General features: G+C 42.9%; 1 protein-coding gene across 1 annotated transcript in view; it reads right to left on the bottom strand.

The window, feature by feature from the left end:
• LOC139753732 (uncharacterized) overlaps window positions 1–16,072 on the bottom strand; it is a 144,730-nt gene extending 128,658 nt beyond the window's left edge. Inside the window, exon 1 of the mRNA XM_071670521.1 lies at window positions 15,869–16,072. The gene's annotated coding sequence lies outside the window, so the exon portion shown is untranslated. The remainder of the gene's footprint in view (window positions 1–15,868) is intronic.
• Between the last annotated feature and the right edge of the window lie 5,726 nt (window positions 16,073–21,798).

The raw sequence follows: 21,798 nt of genomic DNA, 5'->3' as shown, positions 1-21,798 counted from the left end.
CACCACATATTGTCCTCATACATTTCATTTCCAACACATCCTCCCTCCTCCGTACAACCCTACCTATAGCCCATGGCTCGCAACCATATGATATTGTTGGAACTACTATTCCTTCAAACATAACCATTTTCGTACTCCAAGATAACGTTCTCCCTTTTCACATACTCTTCAACGCTCCCAGAGCCTTCGCCCCCTCCCCCACCCTATGACTCACTTCCACTTTCATAGTTCCATTTGCTGCTAAGTCCACTCCCAGATATCTAAAACGCTTCACTTCCTTCAATTTTTCGCCATTCAATCTCACATCCCAACTAACTTGTCCCTCAACTCTACTGAACCTACTAACCTTGCTCTTGTTCATATTTGCTCTCAACTTTCTCTGTTCACACACTTTTCCAAACTTAGTCGCCAACTTCTGCAGTTTCTCACTCGAATCAGCCACCAGTGCTGTATCATCGGTGAACAACAACTGACTCACTTCCCAAGCCCTCTCATCCCCAACAGACTGTGTACTTGCCCCTCTTTCCAAAACTCTTGTATTTACGTCCCTAACCACCCCATCGATAAACAATTCAAACAACCAAGAGGACATCACACGCCCGTCGCAGACCAACATTCACTAGGAACCAATCACTATCCTCTCTTCCTACTCGTGCACATGCCTTACATCCTTAATAAAAACTCACTGCTTCTAGCAGCTTACCTCCCACACAGTATACTCTTATGACCTTCCACAGATTATCTCGCTCCATCCTGTCATATGCCATCTACAGATCTATAAATGCCAAATACAAATCCATCTGTTTCTCTAAGTATTTCTCACACATATTCTTCAAAGCAAACGCCTGATCCAAACATCCTCTACCACTTCTGAAACCATGCTGCTCCTCCCCAGTCTGATGCTCTGTACATTCCTTCATCCTGTCAATCAATACTCTCCTATACAATTTTCCAGGAAGATTTAACAAACTTATGCCTCTGTCGTTTGAACACTCACTTTATCCCCTTTGCCTAAACAATGGCACTATGCATGCACTTAATCAATCCTCAGGCACTCCTCACTTCATCACTACCTGTTTTCACTTCCCCCTTGCCCCCTTCACCGATGTTCCCATTTGTTTTCTTGTCTTACGCACGTTATTTACCTCCTTCCAAAACATCTGTTTATTCCCCCCAAAGTTAATTGAAACTCTTTCACCCAAACTTTCATTTGCTCTCTTTTTCGACTCTCGTACCTTTCTCTTGACCTCCTGCCGCTTTCTCTTATACACCTTCCAGTCATTTGCACTCCTACCTTGCAAGTGCAGTGCAAACGCCTCTTCTTTCTCTTTCGCTGACAAGTTTACTTCTTCATTCCACCACTTACTACCCTTTATGATCTGCCCACTTCCCACCTTTCTCATGCCACATGCATCGCTTGCATATGCCATCACCGCTTTCCTAAATAAATGCTTTCCTCATCCACTCCCCTCACGTCGTTTGCTTTCTATATATATATATATATATATATATATATATATATATATATATATATATATATATATATATATATATATATATATATATATATATATATATATATATATATATATATATATATATTTTCTTTTTTTTTTTGCAGCTGTCTCCCGCGTTTGCGAGGTAGCGCAAGGAAACAGACGAAAGAAATGGCCCAACCCACCCCCATACACATGTATATACATACGTCCACACACGCAAATATACATACCTTCACAGCTTTCCATGGTTTACCCCAGACGCTTCACATGCCCTGATTCAATCCACTGACAGCACGTCCACCCCGGTATACCACATCGATCCAATTCACTCTATTCCTTGCCCTCCTTTCACCCTCCTGCATGTTCAGGCCCCGATCACACAAAATCTTTTTCACTCCATCTTTCCACCTCCAATTTGGTCTCCCACTTCTCCTCGTTCCCTCCACCTCCGACACATATATCCTCTTGGTCAATCTTTCCTCACTCATTCTCTCCATGTGCCCAAACCATTTCAAAACACACTCTTCTGCTCTCTCAACCACGCTCTTTTTATTTCCACACATCTCTCTTACCCTTACGTTACTTACTCGATCAAACCACCTCACACCACACATTGTCCTCAAACATCTCATTTCCAGCACATCCATCCTCCTGCGCACAACTCTATCCATAGCCCACGCCTCACAACCATACAACATTGTTGGAACCACTATTCCTTCAAACATACCCATTTTTGCTTTCCGAGATAATGATCTCGACTTCCACACATTCTTCAAGGCTCCCAGAATTTTCGCCCCCTCCCCCACCCTATGATCCACTTCCGCTTCCATGGTTCCATCCGCTGCCAGATCCACTCCCAGATATCTAAAACACTTTACTTCCTCCAGTTTTTCTCCATTCAAACTTACCTCCCAATTGACTTGACCCTCAACCCTACTGTACCTAATAACCTTGCTCTTATTCACATTTACTCTTAACTTTCTTCTTTCACACACTTTACCAAACTCAGTCACCAGCTTCTGCAGTTTCTCACATGAATCAGCCACCAGCGCTGTATCATCAGCGAACAACAACTGACTCACTTCCCAAGCTCTCTCATCCCCAACAGACTTCATACTTGCCCCTCTTTCCAAAACTCTTGCATTCACCTCTCTAACAACCCCATCCATAAACAAATTAAACAACCATGGAGACATCACACACCCCTGCCGCAAACCTACATTCACTGAGAACCAATCACTTTCCTCTCTTCCTACACCTACACATGCCTTACATCCTCGATAAAATCTTTACACTGCTTCTAACAACTTGCCTCCCACACCATATATTCTTAATACCTTCCACAGAGCATCTCTATCAACTCTATCATATGCCTTCTCCAGATCCATAAATGCTACATACAAATCCATTTGCTTTTCTAAGTATTTCGCACATACATTCTTCAAAGCAAACACCTGATCCACACATCCTCTACCACTTCTGAAACCACACTGCTCTTCCCCAATCTGATGCTCTGTACATGCCTTCACCCTCTCAATCAATACCCTCCCATATAATTTACCAGGAATACTCAACAAACTTATACCTCTGTAATTTGAGCACTCACTCTTATCCCCTTTGCCTTTGTACAATGGCACTATGCACGCATTCCGCCAATCCTCAGGCACCTCACCATGAGTCATACATACATTAAATAACGTTATCAACCAGTCAATAATACAGTCACCCCCTTTTTTGATAAATTCCACTGCAATACCATCCAAACCTGCTGCCTTGCCGGCTTTCATCTTCCGCAAAGCTTTTACTACCTCTTCTCTGTTTACCAAATCATTTTCCCTAACCCTCTCGCTTTGCGCACCACCTCGACCAAAACACCCTATATCTGCCACTCTATCATCAAACATATTCAACAAACCTTCAAAATACTCACTCCATCTCCTTCTCACATCACCACTACTTGTTATCACCTCCCCATCTGCGCCCTTCACTGAAGTTCCCATTTGCTCCCTTGTCTTACGCACCTTATTTACCTCCTTCCAGAACATCTTTTTATTCTCCCTAAAATCTAATGATACTCTCTCACCCCAACTCTCATTTGCCTTCTTTTTCACCTCTTGCACCTTTCTCTTGACCTCCTGTCTCTTTCTTTTATATATCTCCCACTCAATTGCATTTTTTCCCTGCAAAAATCGTCCAAACGCCTTTATATATATATATATATATATATATATATATATATATATATATATATATATATATATATATATATATATATATATATATACATATATATATATATATATATATATATATATATATATTTTTTTTTTTTTTTTTTTTGCTTTGTCGCTGTCTCCCGCGTTTGCGAGGTAGCGCAAGGAAACAGACGAAAGAAATGGCCCAACCCACCCCCATACACATGTATATACATACGTCCACACACGCAAATATACATACCTACAGAGCTTTCCATGGTTTGCCCCAGACGCTTCACATGCCTTGATTCAATCCACTGACAGCACGTCAACCCCGGTATACCACATCGCTCCAATTCACTCTATTCCTTGCCCTCCTTTCACCCTCCTGCATGTTCAGGCCCCGATCACACAAAATCTTTTTCACTCCATCTTTCCACCTCCAATTTGGTCTCCCTCTTCTCCTCGTTCCCTCCACCTCCGACACATATATTCTCTTGGTCAATCTTTCCTCACTCATTCTCTCCATGTGCCCGAACCATTTCAAAACACCCTCTTCTGCTCTCTCAACCACGCTCTTTTTATTTCCACACATCTCTCTTACCCTTACGTTACTTACTCGATCAAACCACCTCACACCACATATTGTCCTCAAACATCTCATTTCCGGCACATCCATCCTCCTGCGCACAACTCTATCCATAGCCCACGTCTCGCAACCATACAACATTGTTGGAACCAATATATATATATATATATATATATATATATATATATATATATATATATATATATATATATATATGATTGGTGATTGGACTGGTGATTGGGAATACCTGGTTTAAAAAGCGAGATATACATAAGTATACGTATGTAAGTAGGAGAGATGGCCAGAGAGCGTTATTGGATTACGTGTTAATTGATAGACGCACGAAAGAGAGACTTTTGGTTGTTAATGTGCTGAGAGGTGCAACTGGAGGGATGTCTGATCATTATCTTGTGGAAGCAAAGGTGAAGATTTGTGGGGGTTTTCAGAAAAGAAGAGAGAATGTTGGGGTGAAGAGAGTGGTGAGAGTAAGTGAGCTTGGGAAGGAGACTTGTGTGAGGAAGTACCAGGAGAGACTGAGTACAGAATGGAAAAAGGTTAGAACAAAGGAGGTAAGGGGAGTGGGGGAGGAATGGGATGTATTTAGGGAAGCAGTGATGGCTTGCGCAAAAGATGCTTGTGGCATGAGAAGCATGAGAGGTGGGTTGATTAGAAAAGGTAGTGAGTGGTGGGATGAAGAAGTAAGATTATTAGTGAAAGAGAAGAGAGAGGCATTTGAACGATTTTTGCAGGGAAAAAATGCAAATAAGTGAGAGAGGTATAAAAGCAAGAGACAGGAGGTCAAGAGAAAGGTGCAAGAGGTGAAAAAGAGGGCAAATGAGGGTTGGGGCGAGAGAGTATCATTAAATTTCAGGGAGAATAAAAAGATGTTTTGGAAGGAGGTAAATAAAGTGCGTAAGACAAGGGAGCAAATGGGAACTTCAGTGAAGGGGGCAAATGGGGAGGTGATAACAAGTAGTGGTGATGTGAGAAGGAGATGGAGTGAGTATTTTGAAGGTTTGTTGAATGTGTTTGATGATAGAGTGGCAGATATAGGGTGTTTTGGTCGAGGTGGTGTGCATAGTGAGAGGGTTAGGGAAAATGATTTGGTAAATAGAAAAGAGGTAGTAAAAGCTTTACGGAAGATGAAAGCCGGCAAAGCAGCAGGTTTGGATGGCATTGCAGTGGAATTTATTAAAAAAGGAGGTGACTGTATTGTTGACTGGTTGGTAAGGTTATTTACTGTATGTATGATTCATTGTGAGGTGTCTGAGGATTGGCGGAATGCTTGCATAGTGCCATTGTACAAAGGCAAAGGGGATAAGAGTGAGTGCTCAAATTACAGAGGTATAAGTTTGTTGAGTATTCCTGGTAAATTATATGGGAGGGTATTGATTGAGAGGGTGAAGGCATGTACAGAGCATCAGATTGGGGAAGAGCAGTGTGGTTTCAGAAGTGGTAGAGGATGTGGATCAGGTGTTTGCTTTGAAGAATATATGCGAGAAATACTTAGAAAAACAAATGGATTTGTATGTAGCATTTATGGATCTGGAGAAGGCATATGATAGAGTTGATAGAGATGCTCTGTGGAAGGTATTAAGAATATATGGTGTGGGAGGCAAGTTGTTAGAAGCAGTGAAAAGATTTTATCGAGGATGTAAGGCATGTGTACGTGTAGGAAGAGAGGAAAGTGATTGGTTCTCAGTGAATGTAGGTTTGCGGCAGGGATGTGTGATGTCTCCATGGTTGTTTAATTTGTTTATGGATGGGGTTGTTAGGGAGGTGAATGCAAGAGTTTTGGAAAGAGGGGCAAGTATGCAGTCTGTTGTGGATGAGAGAGCTTGGGAAGTGAGTCAGTTGTTCGCTGATGATACAGCGCTGGTGGCTGATTCATGTGAGAAACTGCAGAAGCTGGTGATTGAGTTTGGTAAAGTGTGTGAAAGAAGAAAGTTAAGAGTAAATGTGAATAAGAGCAAGGTTATTAGGTACAGTAGGGTTGAGGGTCAAGTCAACTGGGAGGTAAGTTTGAATGGAGAAAAGCTGGAGGAAGTGAAGTGTTTTAGATATCTGGGAGTGGATCTGGCAGCGGATGGAACCATGGAAGCGGAAGTGAATCATAGGGTGGGGGAGGGGGCGAAAATTCTGGGAGCCTTGAAGAATGTTTGGAAGTCGAGAACATTATCTCGGAAAGCAAAAATGGGTATGTTTGAAGGAATAGTGGTTCCAACAATGCTGTATGGTTGCGAGGCGTGGGCTATGGATAGAGTTGTGCGCAGGAGGGTGGATGTGCTGGAAATAAGATGTTTGAGGACATTATGTGGTGTGAGGTGGTTTGATCGAGTAAGTAATGTAAGGGTGAGAGAGATGTGTGGAAATAAAAAGAGTGTGGTTGAGAGAGCAGAAGAGGGTGTTTTGAAATGGTTTGGTCACATGGAGAGAATGAGTGGGGAAAGATTGACCAAGAGGATATATGTGTCAGAGGTGAAAGGGAACGAGAAGTGGGAGACCAAATTGGAGGTGGAAAGATGGAGTGAAAAAGATTTTGAGTGATCGGGGCCTGAACATGCAGGAGGGTGAAAGGCGTGCAAGGAATAGAGTGAATTGGAACGATGTGGTATACCGGGGTTGACGTGCTGTCAATGGATTGAACCAGGGCATGTAAACCGTCTGGGGTAAACCATGCAAAGTGTGTGGGGCCTGGATGTGGAAAGGGAGCTGTGGTTTCGGTGCATCATTACATGACAGCTGGAGACTGAGTGTGAACGAATGGGGCCTTTGTTGTTTTTCCTAGCGCTACCTCGCACACATGAGGGGGGAGGGGGTTGTTATTCCATGTGTGGCGAGATGGCGATGGGAACAAATAAAGGCAGACAGTATGAATAATGTACATGTGTATATATGTATATGTCTGTGTGTGTATATATATGTGTACATTGAGATGTATAGGTATGTATATTGTGCATGGGTGGACATGTATGTATATACATGTGTATGTGGGCGGGTTGGGCCATTCTTTCGTCTGTTTCCTTGCGCTACCTCGCTAACGCGGGAGACAGCGACAAAGCAAAAAAAAAAAAAAAAAGTATATATATATATATATATATATATATATATATATATATATATATATATATATATATATATATATATATATATATATATTCCCTGTGGACTCATAGAAATATGTTGATCACGCGCATATATCAGGGTGGAAGCGTTAGACGAGATCTGATTGTGTGCATAATGTTATCGCGCTGCCGTGCATTTACTGGGCAGAAAGGTAATGTAACGAGGGAAGAGCCAAACAAACAAACAGATGTGATGCACGAGGGCAGATGGTAGCCAATGTCGTCATGTCTGTCTATCCTGTATGTATGATAACTTAGTGCTATTGAAGTATAATTGATAGTTGATATAATGGGAATGTTGTGACCTACCACTAAGCATATAGTATAGTGTATCACTAGAACCCCTGTATGTGGGAAGGTTATCATATGTGGCACACCACGGGGCACACCGCGGGGTCACGTGTGGCACACCACGGGGTCACGAGTGAGCACACCGCGGGGTCACGTGTGAGCACACCGCGGGGTCACGTGTGAGCACACCACGGGGTCACGTGTGAGCACACCGCGGGGTCACGTGTGAGCACACCGCGGGGTTACGAGTGAGCACACCGCGGGGTCACGTGTGATAGGAGACGTGAGGTCATGCGGGAGGGTGACCCCGCCCTGAAACCAGCTGTCACATCCCTCCTGCCGGAGTGGGGGCGTTGGGTTGTGGGTGGGTGGGTGGGATGCCAGTCATGGGGTCTCTAGTAAGTTTGTGTATCATTATATGGAGCAAAATATCATATTGTAAGAATAATGTAAGAAATCATCGCGTACAGTCAGGCGTGGCGTATATCACGAGTATATATATCACGAATATATATATCACGAGTATATATATCACGAGTATATATATCACGAGTATATATATCACGAGTATATATATCACGAGTATATATATCACGAGTATATATATCACGAGTATATATATCACGAGTATATATATCACGAGTATATATATCACGAGTATATATATCACGAGTATAACTGTAGGTGGATTTTAGACATTAGATTATTAAACTCATAAAGGACATGTCCTCGTCCATCTCAGTTCCCATATAAGATTACGTTGCTCAAATAAGAACAAACAGTAAAACAATGTCAAATAATAACACCACGAAAATGTACCGAATGTGGAAAAGTGACAAAGTGACATAGTGAAGTAATTAATCAGGGAAACTGAAATGATCGCCTTGACAACCCACCATTATTCCGGGTCCCACAGTACATTGACGAGAGACAGTCGCTCAGTGTCAGTATCTTATCTTCTTGGAGACGGTTACCCAGCCCGGGTGTCCCATACCTGTGTCCCCTACCTGTGTCCCTGCCTGTGTCATCTACCTGTGTCCCCTACCTGTGTCCCTGCCTGTGTCATCTACCTGTGTCCCCTACCTGTGTCCCTGCCTGTGTCATCTACCTGTGTCCCCTACCTGTGTCCCTGCCTGTGTCATCTACCTGTGTCCCCTACCTGTGTCCCTGCCTGTGTCATCTACCTGTGTCCCCTACCTGTGTCCCTGCCTGTGTCATCTACCTGTGTCCCCTACCTGTGTCCCTGCCTGTGTCATTTACCTGTGTCCCCTACCTGTGTCCCTGCCTGTGTCATCTACCTGTGTCCCTGGCGTCCATTTGAAAGACGTTTTCTAAAGTCAGTTGTTCATATACGCTTCCTGCTGTTCCTCTGTTATTATTATGATCATTTATCAATCACCAACACGGCGGCAGAGGTGCAGTGGCGCTGGTGGCCCACGGGCAGCCAATTATTGTTTTGGTAAATGTCGTAAAAATGGCGTGCAAACCTGAGCGGTCGAGGCTGGTGTACGGCTGGCTGCCTCCTTCACTCCAACCTCATTCCAAGAACAAGAAACAACAACAACAACAACAACAACACCAACAGTTACTTCTCTCATTACTAACAACATTATTCTCACCTCCACCAGCACTACCAACATCAAATATTACAATAATAACAACATTCACAACATGACTGATATTGGCGGATGGTCTGTTATGACGCGTCCTTCCTCCCTAAGCCCTGGAATTATCTTCCTCATTTTGTCTTTCCTATAACTTTTCCTCCCTTGATCAAGAGTCAGGTCTACAAACACCTGCCCAGCCCTAATTAATGTCTCTCTCATCCTCTCACTTTTTCTTTCGCTCAAGTTGGCCCCTAACCAAGACGGCCTGGCTCGGGGCAGGTTTAGCCTGAGTCATGTCCGTCATTGTGGGAAAAGAACAAGAACTTCTTGTGCAACGTGTCACTTGTCACTATAAACAAGGTAAACTCTGATAAACAATATCTACAACTGCAAGATTCACTCATCACTGTCTGTAACAACTACAACAGTAGCTTCATCTCTCTGTCAGTAACAACTACATCAAAAACTCGTCTCACCCATCACTAACACTAACAACTATAACAATATAAAGCCTCATCCATCACTAACACTAACAACTATAACAATATAAAGCCTCATCCATCACTAACACTAACAACTATAACAATATAAAGCCTCATCCATCACTAACACTAACAACTATAACAATATAAAGCCTCATCCATCACTAACACAAACAACTATAACAATATAAAGCCTCATCCATCACTAACACTAACAACTATAACAATATAAAGCCTCATCCATCACTAACACTAACAACTATAACAATATAAAGCCTCATCCATCACTAACACTAACAACTATAACAATATAAAGCCTCATCCATCACTAACACTAACAACTATAACAATATAAAGCCTCATCCATCACTAACACTAACAACTATAACAATATAAAGCCTCATCCATCACTAACACTAACAACTATAACAATATAAAGCCTCATCCATCACTAACACTAACAACTATAACAATATAAAGCCTCATCCATCACTAACACTAACAACTATAACAATATAAAGCCTCATCCATCATTAACACTAACAACTATAACAATATAAAGCCTCATCCATCACTAACACTAACAACTATAACAATATAAAGCCTCATCCATCACTAACACTAACAACTATAACAATATAAAGCCTCATCCATCACTAACACTAACAACTATAACAATATAAGCCTCATCCATCACTAACACTAACAACTATAACAATATAAAGCCTCATCCATCACTAACACTAACAACTATAACAATATAAAGCCTCATCCATCACTAACACTAACAACTATAACAATATAAAGCCTCATCCATCACTAACACTAACAACTATAACAATATAAAGCCTCATCCATCACTAACACTAACAACTATAACAATATAAAGCCTCATCCATCACTAACACTAACAACTATAACAATATAAAGCCTCATCCATCACTAACACTAACAACTATAACAATATAAAGCCTCATCCATCACTAACACTAACAACTATAACAATATAAAGCCTCATCCATCATTAACACTAACAACTATAACAATATAAAGCCTCATCCATCACTAACACTAACAACTATAACAATATAAAGCCTCATCCATCACTAACACTAACAACTATAACAATATAAAGCCTCATCCATCACTAACACTAACAACTATAACAATATAAAGCCTCATCCATCACTAACACTAACAACTATAACAATATAAAGCCTCATCCATCATTAACACTAACAACTATAACAATATAAGCCTCATCCATCATTAACACTAACAACTATAACAATATAAAGCCTCATCCATCATTAACACTAACAACTATAACAATATAAAGCCTCATCCATCACTAACACTAACAACTATAACAATATAAAGCCTCATCCATCATTAACACTAACAGCTATAACAATATAAAGCCTCATCCATCATTAACACTAACAACCATAACAATATAAAGCCTCATCCATCATTAACACTAACAACTATAACAATATAAAGCCTCATCCATCATTAACACTAACAACTATAACAATATAAAGCCTCATCCATCACTAACACTAACAACTATAACAATATAAAGCCTCATCCATCATTAACACTAACAACTATAACAATATAAGCCTCATCCATCATTAACACTAACAACCATAACAATATAAAGCCTCATCCATCACTAACACTAACAACTATAACAATATAAAGCCTCATCCATCATTAACACTAATAACTATAACAATATAAAGCCTCATCCATCATTAACACTAACAACCATAACAATATAAAGCCTCATCCATCACTAACACTAACAACTATAACAATATAAAGCCTCATCCATCATTAACAACTGCAAGAATGTACAATATGCCCTCAGACAATAACAACATTCGCTTTATCAAAACAAGACTAACATATAACAACAGACCCTTAGTATCCCAAACAATAACAACAAAAAATATGACCAAAATGAGATATTATGAACAAAGACAACGAGAGTTGTGTCAGAGTCTTCACCACAACACTCTGGAGGAGAACAACAATAGCAAATACAGCACCAGGGAAGCCAGAACCATCTCTACAACCGCGGATTGGAACAGTCATGTGAGGGTTGTTGTTATCTACATTCCAAGGCTATCAACAAAAAGGTTAACGATCTTTGATGATGGCGGTATCATGCTCGCCTCTATCAACAAAAGTAAAATCATAAAGCCTGAGCATTAACGGACTTCCTCCAGTGTTGCACTTTCTTGTCTCATTCCACCACATCAGGCAACATTTTTACTTAAGATACGACAGTCGAGCTGAATATGGTTCCCGTTAACTCCTGAAGGCCTTCTGAGACCAACGGAAGACATCAGTGGATGAGGAACACATTGGACGACTTCTGAAGGCCTTCTGAGACCAACGGAAGACATCAGTTGAGAAGGAACATATTGGACGACTTTCCCTCAGGTTCTGCTGCCTGAAGCACCTTCTGATCTCAACATCACTGAACTCATAACGTGTTCTGCATAGAGATCATGACATGTTCTGCATACAGTTCATGACGTGTTCTGGATATAGTTCATGGCGTGTTCTGGATATGATTCGTGAAGTGTTCTAGATATTGTTCATAACGTGATCTGGATATCGTTCATGACGTGTTCTGCATATAGTTCATGGCGTGTTCTGGATATAGTTCATGACGTGTTCTGCATATGATTTGTGAAGTGTTCTGGATATAGTTCATGACGTGTTCTGGATATAGTTCATGACGTGTTCTGCATACAGTTCATGATGTGTTCTGCATATAGTTCATAACGTGTTCTGTATATAGTTCATGACGTGTTCTGCATACAGTTCATGACGTGTTCCGTATATAGTGCATGGCGTGTTCTGGATATAGTTAATGACGCGTTCTGTATATAGCTCATAACGTGTTCCGTATATAGATCAAGTTTAATGAAGATGAGGTTAAGATGAAGGTAGCTTTTAATGTGACCCTCATCTTCATAAAACTACACCTTCTCCTCACTTTCATCGTCAGTAAGGTACAGCTTCACCTCACAATCATCCTCATTGATACATAGTTTCACCACGCCCTTATTTTCATTTAACTTCAGCTGCACTAAACAATTATCCTCACTAAACTATAGTGTTATTGTACCTTCATCTTCGCTCTATCCTCCACATCAGTTACCTTTGGCCACACCTATATATTTAACCTCATTGTCACTATGCCCTTATGTTTGGTACGAACTCATTTTCATCACACTTATCTTCACTACATCTTTACCTCCACTGTATTCTTATCTTCAATATGCCTTCATCTTGATTTCACCTTCATTTTCACCGTACCATCATCCTCATTCCACACGTACACCTTTAACTTCACTGTACCCTTTATATGATTGCTCCCCCTTATCTTCACTACACCTTGGTCTTCGCTACACCCTTGTGTTCACTATAATCAACTTGATTACACTCTCATCTTCACTGCTGAGACCATCATTACTTCATCCCAGTGGCCCAGCTTAGGGTTTATGGCGACATAAATTTTCCCCAGACAGAGAGGCCAAAGCACCATCATCATATATGATATTGTTTATCTTGATGTTAAGAACTGGTCTTTCTCGTAATGTAAGTCGTTCTTGTTCACATGATACAGTCCAGACATCAAGAGACAGAAATAGCACTGGGCGCTGGACGCGGTGGTGCTATGTACGTGTATGATCAGTTGACTTTTAACCTGGCCTCCTCCACTCAGGATTATTCCATTATAGAATCCTCCAACCCTGGATCAAGCATCAGGTGGCCTGCCCCTCTACCACAGTTATCATATCATCACTTTACATAATGACTTCTCTCAGTGGCAGGGAGTTAGAGATCGTCCCGAGGTTGTCCTTCCAGTTATATGACGTGATCTTACCAGCAACACTTCCCTCTCAGGGTAGCAGTTGTAGACTCCAGTACGTATTTGGCGTCTACGGATGAAATCCTTACGGTAAGATAAGGAACACCGCCCTTATGGAGAGACCTACCTACACATCACCAACATCTACCCCTTGATCACGACTGTACAACCCTCGCGCACGACCGTGCGACCATTAAGCACGACAGTGCGACCATTGAGCACGACGGTATGAACCTCGATCACTAAGGTACGACCCTCGCGCACGACCGTGCGACCATTAAGCACGACAGTGCGACCATTGAGCACGACAGTGCGACCATTGAGCACGACGGTATGAACCTTGATCACGAAGGTACGACCATGAGCGCACGATAGGTGCGACCATTAAGCACGACCGTGCGACCACTGAGCGCGACGGTGTGAACCTTAAACACGACGGTACGACCATGAGCGCGAGGATAAGACCCATAAAAGCACAACACCATGATCCTTGTTCAAACCTTGAGGAAGTCGGTATGGCCTATGACGTCATCGATCGTAAATCAGTTTTTAGATCGGGAGTTCCGTCCATTGACCCGTCATCCCACAGCCTTCCTATGGGCCACATGCAGAGTGAGAGTGTGTGGGGTAAAGATATTTCTGTTGGTGGACGTAGCTTACGTTGATGGCCTTCATGACCCTGGCAGGTGATAAGCCTAAAACCCAACCAACCAATCAAGCCTTCCCGAACCAACCAACCAACTAACCGAGCCTTCCCGTCGTCGACCATACCTAGTCCAAAATTCTAATAACCAGTTCAGCTCAGTGAGAACTCAATTACCAATTAACACTGCAATCGCTACGCCCCGCAGTCCTCGCCAAATGTTCCATCCTTACATAGAAATAAAACTTTTACACTCAAGATATCTTGCCACAAGCCAGACGTCACAACAGCAGTGTCTGGTAAGGCTCCGGTCAGTCACTCGACTTTCCAGATCCCTGCTGGTTGCTCACATAAACTCGTTTCCTGGGATAACTTCAGAGACCTTTTATCAACATGTTACGCTAAACTGTGATACTCTCACTCAATGTACTCATTAGTTCCGGTACACAGGTAATACAAGACTATACATAAAACATCTGTGGAGTAGAAGACAATCCACCGTTCACATGTCAGTTTTGAATGTTGTTCAGGAGAGTCTTTCATCGTGTATTGTCAAAGTTATTTTTACGGTTATGTTCCTTTTAAGAGAGAAAGTTACTGGTAGTGACGAAGAAAAATTACCCCTACAGATATGGCTTTAAAAGGTTCCATTATAACATTGGACCCAGTATCGGACCTAGCGTCGGACCCAGCGTCGGACCCAGCGTCAGACCCAGCGTCAGACCCAGTGTCGGATCCAGCGTCGGACCCAGTATCTGATCCAGCGTCGGACCTGGCGTCGGACCCAGCGTAAGACCCAGTGTCAGACTCAGCGTCGGATCCCGCGTCATACCCAGCGTTTCATCCAGCGTCGGACCCAGCGTCTGATCTAGTGTCTGACCACAGCGTCGGACCCAGCGTAAGACCCGGCGTCGGACCCAGTGTCTCACCAAAGCGTCGGACTCAGCGTCAGACCCGGCGTCGGTCCCAGTGTCTGACCAAAGCGTCGGACCCGACGTCAGACCCAGTGTCTGACCAAAGCGTCGGACCCAGCGTCAGACCCAGCGTTGGATCCAGTTGCATTCTATATCACAGTTTCCCTCCAAATTCGAGTATGCGTTATTTTGTCTGCCTCAGTGAATGAATTTCTCATCACGGTCGATATTGTCACCAGTCATTACCAGACGAGCCTCCGGTACTGGGAGCGTAGCTCACTGAGTGGCTTGTGCATGGTGGAAAAGTCACCACATCGACGTCAGTAGGCAGAGGAGAGTGAAACATCCAGTCATCTTATCATACAAGAACCAGTCACTCAGTGTCAACAGTATGTCTGGACAATTATCTCACTCTTGCTCCACACTCACCGTAAAGACATGCGCGGTTCTTTTTTTAATGTGAGGAAGTTCCTATAGATGCCTCCAGCACCTCTAATATAACCAGAAATATGAATAGACGAAGTGTTAGTACCGATTGTACTGGGAAGACGGGTCTATCGGAGTACGAAAGGATGCCCGAGATTGCTGTGTAGTGTAGTGACCGTCAATGAGAGCGAGATGTGAGTACCTTGTGTGGCGGATGGCACGCCTTGTGGCGTGGTCTACAGCAGAGGTACCGTTGCTCCGTGTGCACACTGTGGGGCCCACACTCTCACACTGGCCGCCTCGCAGTCTCCCACACGCCCCGTCAGACTCCCTCCCCCAAACTTTCTCCGACACTAGCGTCGTCAGCGGCCGTGCATGAGCGCGCGCGGGGCCGCCCCACGGATGTTAGCCACCAGCAGCGGATCCTCAGCCCTCGGCCTTGGCGCTCCGAGGCCACCAAGAACCGCTACTGCCACTATCAGAGTACGGCGAGAATTTGTCTGGTGATTCATGTAATGTATGGAGCAACACCGGGGAACTCGGTGGTGTGTGTGTCTCACCTTGTGAGGCAGGTGGTGATGGAACCAACTGTTTACCGTCTGGTTCTACACGCCGCCATATTACCGAACTTGTATGAACTGGTCGAATGTCCATTACTTCCCTTGTGCTTAGTTTGGCCAGTCTTTGGCATTAGGCGTGTATAGTTCAAAGAATCTGGTGACATATATAGTGGTCGATCGTCCAATGTCTTCCCTCCGAATTAACTCTTCCCTCAGCAGTACTGACGCATCCCACTGTAACTTTCCTCATCAGTCTCACAAGGTCTCCCTATCGCTCCAACGTCAGCCTTTAGTAAAACATTTTTCCTCATGGGTCTGGCCAGTGGTCGGCTAAACCCACAATCCATCGGTATCCTGCAGGACACATGCCACTGCTACTCAGCAGGACACGTGCCACTGTTACTCTGCAAGACACGTGCCATCGGTGTCCTGCAGGGTACGGGTGGCACGTGTCCCGCAGAGCAAAGTGGCACGTGTCCTGCAGAGTAAAGTGGCACGTGTCCTGCAGAGTAAAGTGGCACGTGTCCTGCAGAGTAAAGTGGCACGTGTCCTGCAGAGCAAAGTGGTACGTGTCCTGCAGAGCAAAGTGGTACGTGTCCTGCAGAGCAAAGTGGTACGTGTCCTGCAGAGTAAAGTGGCACGTGTCCTGCAGAGCAAAGTGGCACGTGTCCTGCAGAGCAAAGTGGCACGTGTCCAGCAGAGCAAAGTGGCACGTGTCCTGCAGAGTAAAGTGGCACGTGTCCTGCAGAGCAAAGTGGTACGTGTCCTGCAGAGCAAAGTGGTACTTGTCCTGCAGAGCAAAGTGGTACGTGTCCTGCAGAGTAAAGTGGCACGTGTCCTGCAGAGCAAAGTGGCTCTTGTCCTGCAGAGCAAAGTGGCACGTGTCCAGCAGAGCAAAGTGGCACGTGTCCTGCAGAGTAAAGTGGCACGTGTCCTGCAGAGTAAAGTGGCACGTGTCCTGCAGAGCAAAGTGGCACGTGTCCCGCAGAGCAAAGTGGTGCGTGTCCTGCATAGCGCCAGTAGTGTAAAGTTGAATTAATGAAAAACTAAATCTAGCAGAGTTCTTCAAGAATGTAAAAGACTTACATAAACATTACAACTGACCCATGATGAAACTACTAGTGTTCTCTCACCACTGTGATAAGACGAAAATTAATGAGTGTTCTTCCCTCACTGTCATATTAACGGTTAACGAGTGTTTTTCCTCCACTATAATAGATCTGGAAGATTAACGAGTGTTTTTCCTCCACAGTGATAAGACTTGAAGGTTACCGAGTGTTTTTCCTCCACTATGATAGATCTGGAAGATTAACGAGTGTTTTTCCTCCACTATGATAGATCTGGAAGATTAACGAGTGTTTTTCCTCCACTATGATAGATCTGGAAGATTAACGAGTGTTTTTCTTCTAACAAGTGTTTTTACTCCACTTTGATAAGAATGGAAGATTAACGAGTGTTCTTCCTCCACTGTTGTAAGATTGGAAGGATTAAAAAGTGTTCTTCGTCTATTGTAGTAAGATTGGAAGGTTAATGGATGCTCCTCAACCACTGTAAGAACACTGGAAGGTTAACAAATGTACTTCGCCCACTGGAATAAGACTGGATGGTAAATGAATGTTTTTCATCCAGTGTAATAAAACTGGAAAGTAAATACTTTTTTCCAGTGTAACGCTGCGACTGGAAGTTTAGCGATTGATATTGTAGACAGTAACATCCAGGTTACTCTTCCTTCACAATGAATACCCACCCCTCAGTACACTCAGTAACACCCAGACAACTCCCTTCCCACAGTATATATCCCGCAGTACACTCAGTAACACCCAGATACCTCTCCTCCCACAGTGTATATCCCGCAGTACGCTCAGTAACACCCAGATACCTCTCCTCCCACAGTGTATATCCCGCAGTACACTTAGTAACACCCAGATACCTCTCCTCCCACAGTGTTTATCCCTCAGTAAACTCAGTAACACCTCTAATATAACGAGAGCAGAAGATTAACGAATGATTTTCGTTTAACATGATAAGAATAAAATGTTACCGAATGCTCTTTTCTCTTAATGTAATGATATACAAAGGTTAACGATTCTACTTTGTTCATGACAGTGTTGAGATCTCATGAAGGTGTAGACATGTCATGACGGTGAGATCTCATGACGATATATAGAGTTCATGACGGTGTTGATCTCATGAATGCACTCACCAATATATGCACATGGCGAGAGGTCGCCACATAAATTGATCAACCTTGTATAAGGTCCACATTATCTGCATGTAAGGCGGAAATGTCTGATTAAAATATTTTCGTGAACATTCAAGACCTTGTGGGAGGAGAGGCGTGTTGGTGGGGTGGACACCGACACAGCATCGTAACACGCGCCCCCACACTGCTGCACTTTTGCTGAGCTATGTGTAATTGTGCAGAGAGAGTGTGAGTGTCCAGGGAGACCGTGTATGTGAGTATCCAGGGAGAGTCTGTTTGTGAATTTCCAAGGAGATTGTGTTACTGTTTATGTCCAGGAAGACTGTGTTTGTGAATGTCCAGGGAGACTGGGTTTGTGGGTGTCCAGGAAGACTGTGTTTGTGAGTGTCCAGGAAGACTCTGTTTGTGAGTGTCCAGGGAGATAGTGTTTGTGAGTGTCCAGGGAGATTGTGTTAGTGTGTGTGTGTCCAGTAAGAGTGTGTTGCATGTGAGTGTCCAGGGAGAGTTTGTTACATGCACGTGTGCAGAGAGAGTGTAAATGTCCGGATGAATTGTGCTACGTGTGAGTGTCTAGGAAAAGTGTGTTACATGTGGATGTGTCCGTGTCTAGGGAGAGCGTGTTACGTATAAGTGTTCAGGAAACGTGTGTTATGCGTGAGTTTCCAGGGAGACTATACTGCGTGAAAGCTCATCCATTTTCCGGGAGAATTTGTTACTTGTAAGTGTCTAGGGAGAGCGTCTTACATATGAGTGCGTCCATGTCCAGGAGTGCGTGTTATGTGTGACTGTATCCGCGTCTTAGGAGAGTGTGTTAGGTCTGATTGTCAAGGAAGAGCGTGTTACATGTGAGTGTCGAGGGAGAGCGTGGGAATGTCCTGGGAGAGTGAGTTACGTGCGATTACGTCCATATTCAGAGAGAAGGAGTTACGTCTGAGTGCGTTTGTGTCTAAGGAGAGTGTGTTACATACGAATGAGTGCTTGCCTCTCTCATCCGTTTCTTTGTGTTCACAATGCACTGAGCGTGGTGTGTTGTGTGCTGGCGTGTGTGTGTTCTTTGGAGAGTTACGTGTCTATATACTGACTGGCCAACCGTTTGAGGCTTGTAATTACCTAGTGTTACTGTACGGGAGGGAGTCTTACCTTCAAAGGACCCCATCTCTTGAACATTCTCCATTACCATACAACTTTACGTGTGCTGTCTGCATTAATCATGTCCTCAATCATTCTACTCCATCCACCAACCACTCTCTCTTATACTATGAAAGTACTTCACTACATCTTTCTTTTATCAAGTTTCTTGCTTAATTTCATGGAATCTCATCTGATGGCTGTACCCTCACATCTCTCGGAGATCCATGTCGTCGATCTGTTTCAAAACTTAAAGGTCGTGATCAAGTCACCCCAAACTCTTCTCTTTTCCAAGTATGGCAAGTTTAAAGCCTCCAATCTTTCCTCTTTATTCTGGTACCATCTTTGTTTCCCTCCTGTGGATCTTATTAGCTCTGTGTGCTTCTGTCGGTGTGGTGACCAAACTAAAGAAGAATATTCTAGTTTTGTTCCTGTGTAGGATATGAACAGTCTACTAAATATTTTCTCATCCATATTCTTTAGTTATTTGTTATTTGCCAGATGACAGTTTGTTTACTTTACTATCCTTCTATTTTGGAACATTGGCGACAGTTTTGGGACGATGTTGACTCCCACGTCCCACACAATTCACAGAATCCTGAAGTTATTTTCTGGTAGACAATAATCATATTCAGGCGTTCTTTCATGTTGTCTCATCTTCATTACTTTTCACTTATTTAGACTGAATCTTATTAACTATGTATCAGACCAACTTTGGATTCTGTTTAGATCCCCTTGTAAGCTGATAGAATCTACTCGATCTTGACTTCCTCATGACACTTTGCATCACCTACAAACATATTCAGGTAGGAGTCCATACATTCAGGCAAGTTATTTACAAAGATCAAGAAAATTAACGGTCCCAAACTAGAACCCTGAGGCACCCCTCTGGCCACCTCGACCCATTTGAGAAATGTTCCTTTATATGCGTCCTTCCATCTCTTCCTCTCAGAAAGTCTTTGTCCAATAAAGGAGTTGCCCTTTATTTTTGATTGGTGATCCATCTTGATCAGCCTCCAGTGCGCTACAGTGTCGAATGCTTTGTGACAGTGCAAACACAATCTACACAGCCTTCCGTTTTGTCTAAGAGAGAGCTCACTCTCTCGTAGAAATCGAAAAGGTTTGTTACACAGGTCCTCCTTTCCTTTAACTGTACAGTTTCTTACTTAGGTACTTCTCTTCTGTAGCTAATGATCCACCTGCTTTCTAATAATCTTTTCCACAACCTTACACACCACTCTGGTTAATGAGATCGGCCTGTAGTACAGTGCCTGTTCCCGGTCTCCTGTCTTACAGATAGGTGTTACGTTTTCCATTTTTCCACTACCTTAGGACTTTGCCTTTCTCAAGTGACATCTTGAACAGTAAGACAAGAGGTTTATGTGGTGAATTTGTACGCATCATCAGCACATACGATGAAATTCATCAGAACCATGAGCCTTGTATAAGTCATATTTCTAAGTATTCTTTTGATTATTTTTCCAGTTATCTCGATGATTTCCAAAACCTCCTCCCCATGCTACCTCACTAGTGTCGGAGCTATAGTGTTTTCCATCGTGAAAACACCTTTGAACCTGTTATTCAGTTCCTCACACATCCTTACATCTTTCTCTACAATATTTCCCTCCGAATCATCTAGCCTGATTAGCTGCTCCTTATCTGATAACTGACGCATGATGATTTCATGAAAAAGTTTTTGATTTTCACCTGCCTTGTTCACAATATTCTTTTTAGAGTTTCTTTATTCCTTCTTACTCGTCCTGCTATACTTCTTCAGTTCTTTCTCACATCTTGCAAAAGTTGGCTGACTGAAGTTTCGTCTATACTGTCGCCAGTGCAAGTCTTGAACTGCTTTTGCTTTTTGACATCTTTTGATAACGATTCTTTCTTCTTTCTTAAACTTCCTTCTGTATTTGAGGCTTAAGGTGCCCATGTCCCTACTCCATTCTAATTATCACAGAACTTCTCACTACAAAGCCCTGGTTCCTGGCGACTGAACTATATTTTCTGATTTAATTTACCATAGAAATTGTTGATGTTTGCGTAGTTTCTTTAATTTCATTTCCTCTTTATGTCTTGTCCCACTTCTTTTCTTTTAATTGTTTCATTTACCATACAGCTCGTTTCCTGCGCCTGGAGTATCATGCATAATATTTTTTGTTACATGCTAGTATGTGTGAAGATATGATCCAGCAATCATGAAGCACCAGGTACTCCCACCCTAGTAACTTACACACATGC

This window comes from Panulirus ornatus, chromosome 15, assembly GCF_036320965.1.
Source record: "Panulirus ornatus isolate Po-2019 chromosome 15, ASM3632096v1, whole genome shotgun sequence".
Taxonomy (NCBI): Eukaryota; Metazoa; Arthropoda; class Malacostraca; order Decapoda; family Palinuridae; genus Panulirus; species Panulirus ornatus.
This window is presented reverse-complemented; position numbering and strand designations above follow the sequence as displayed.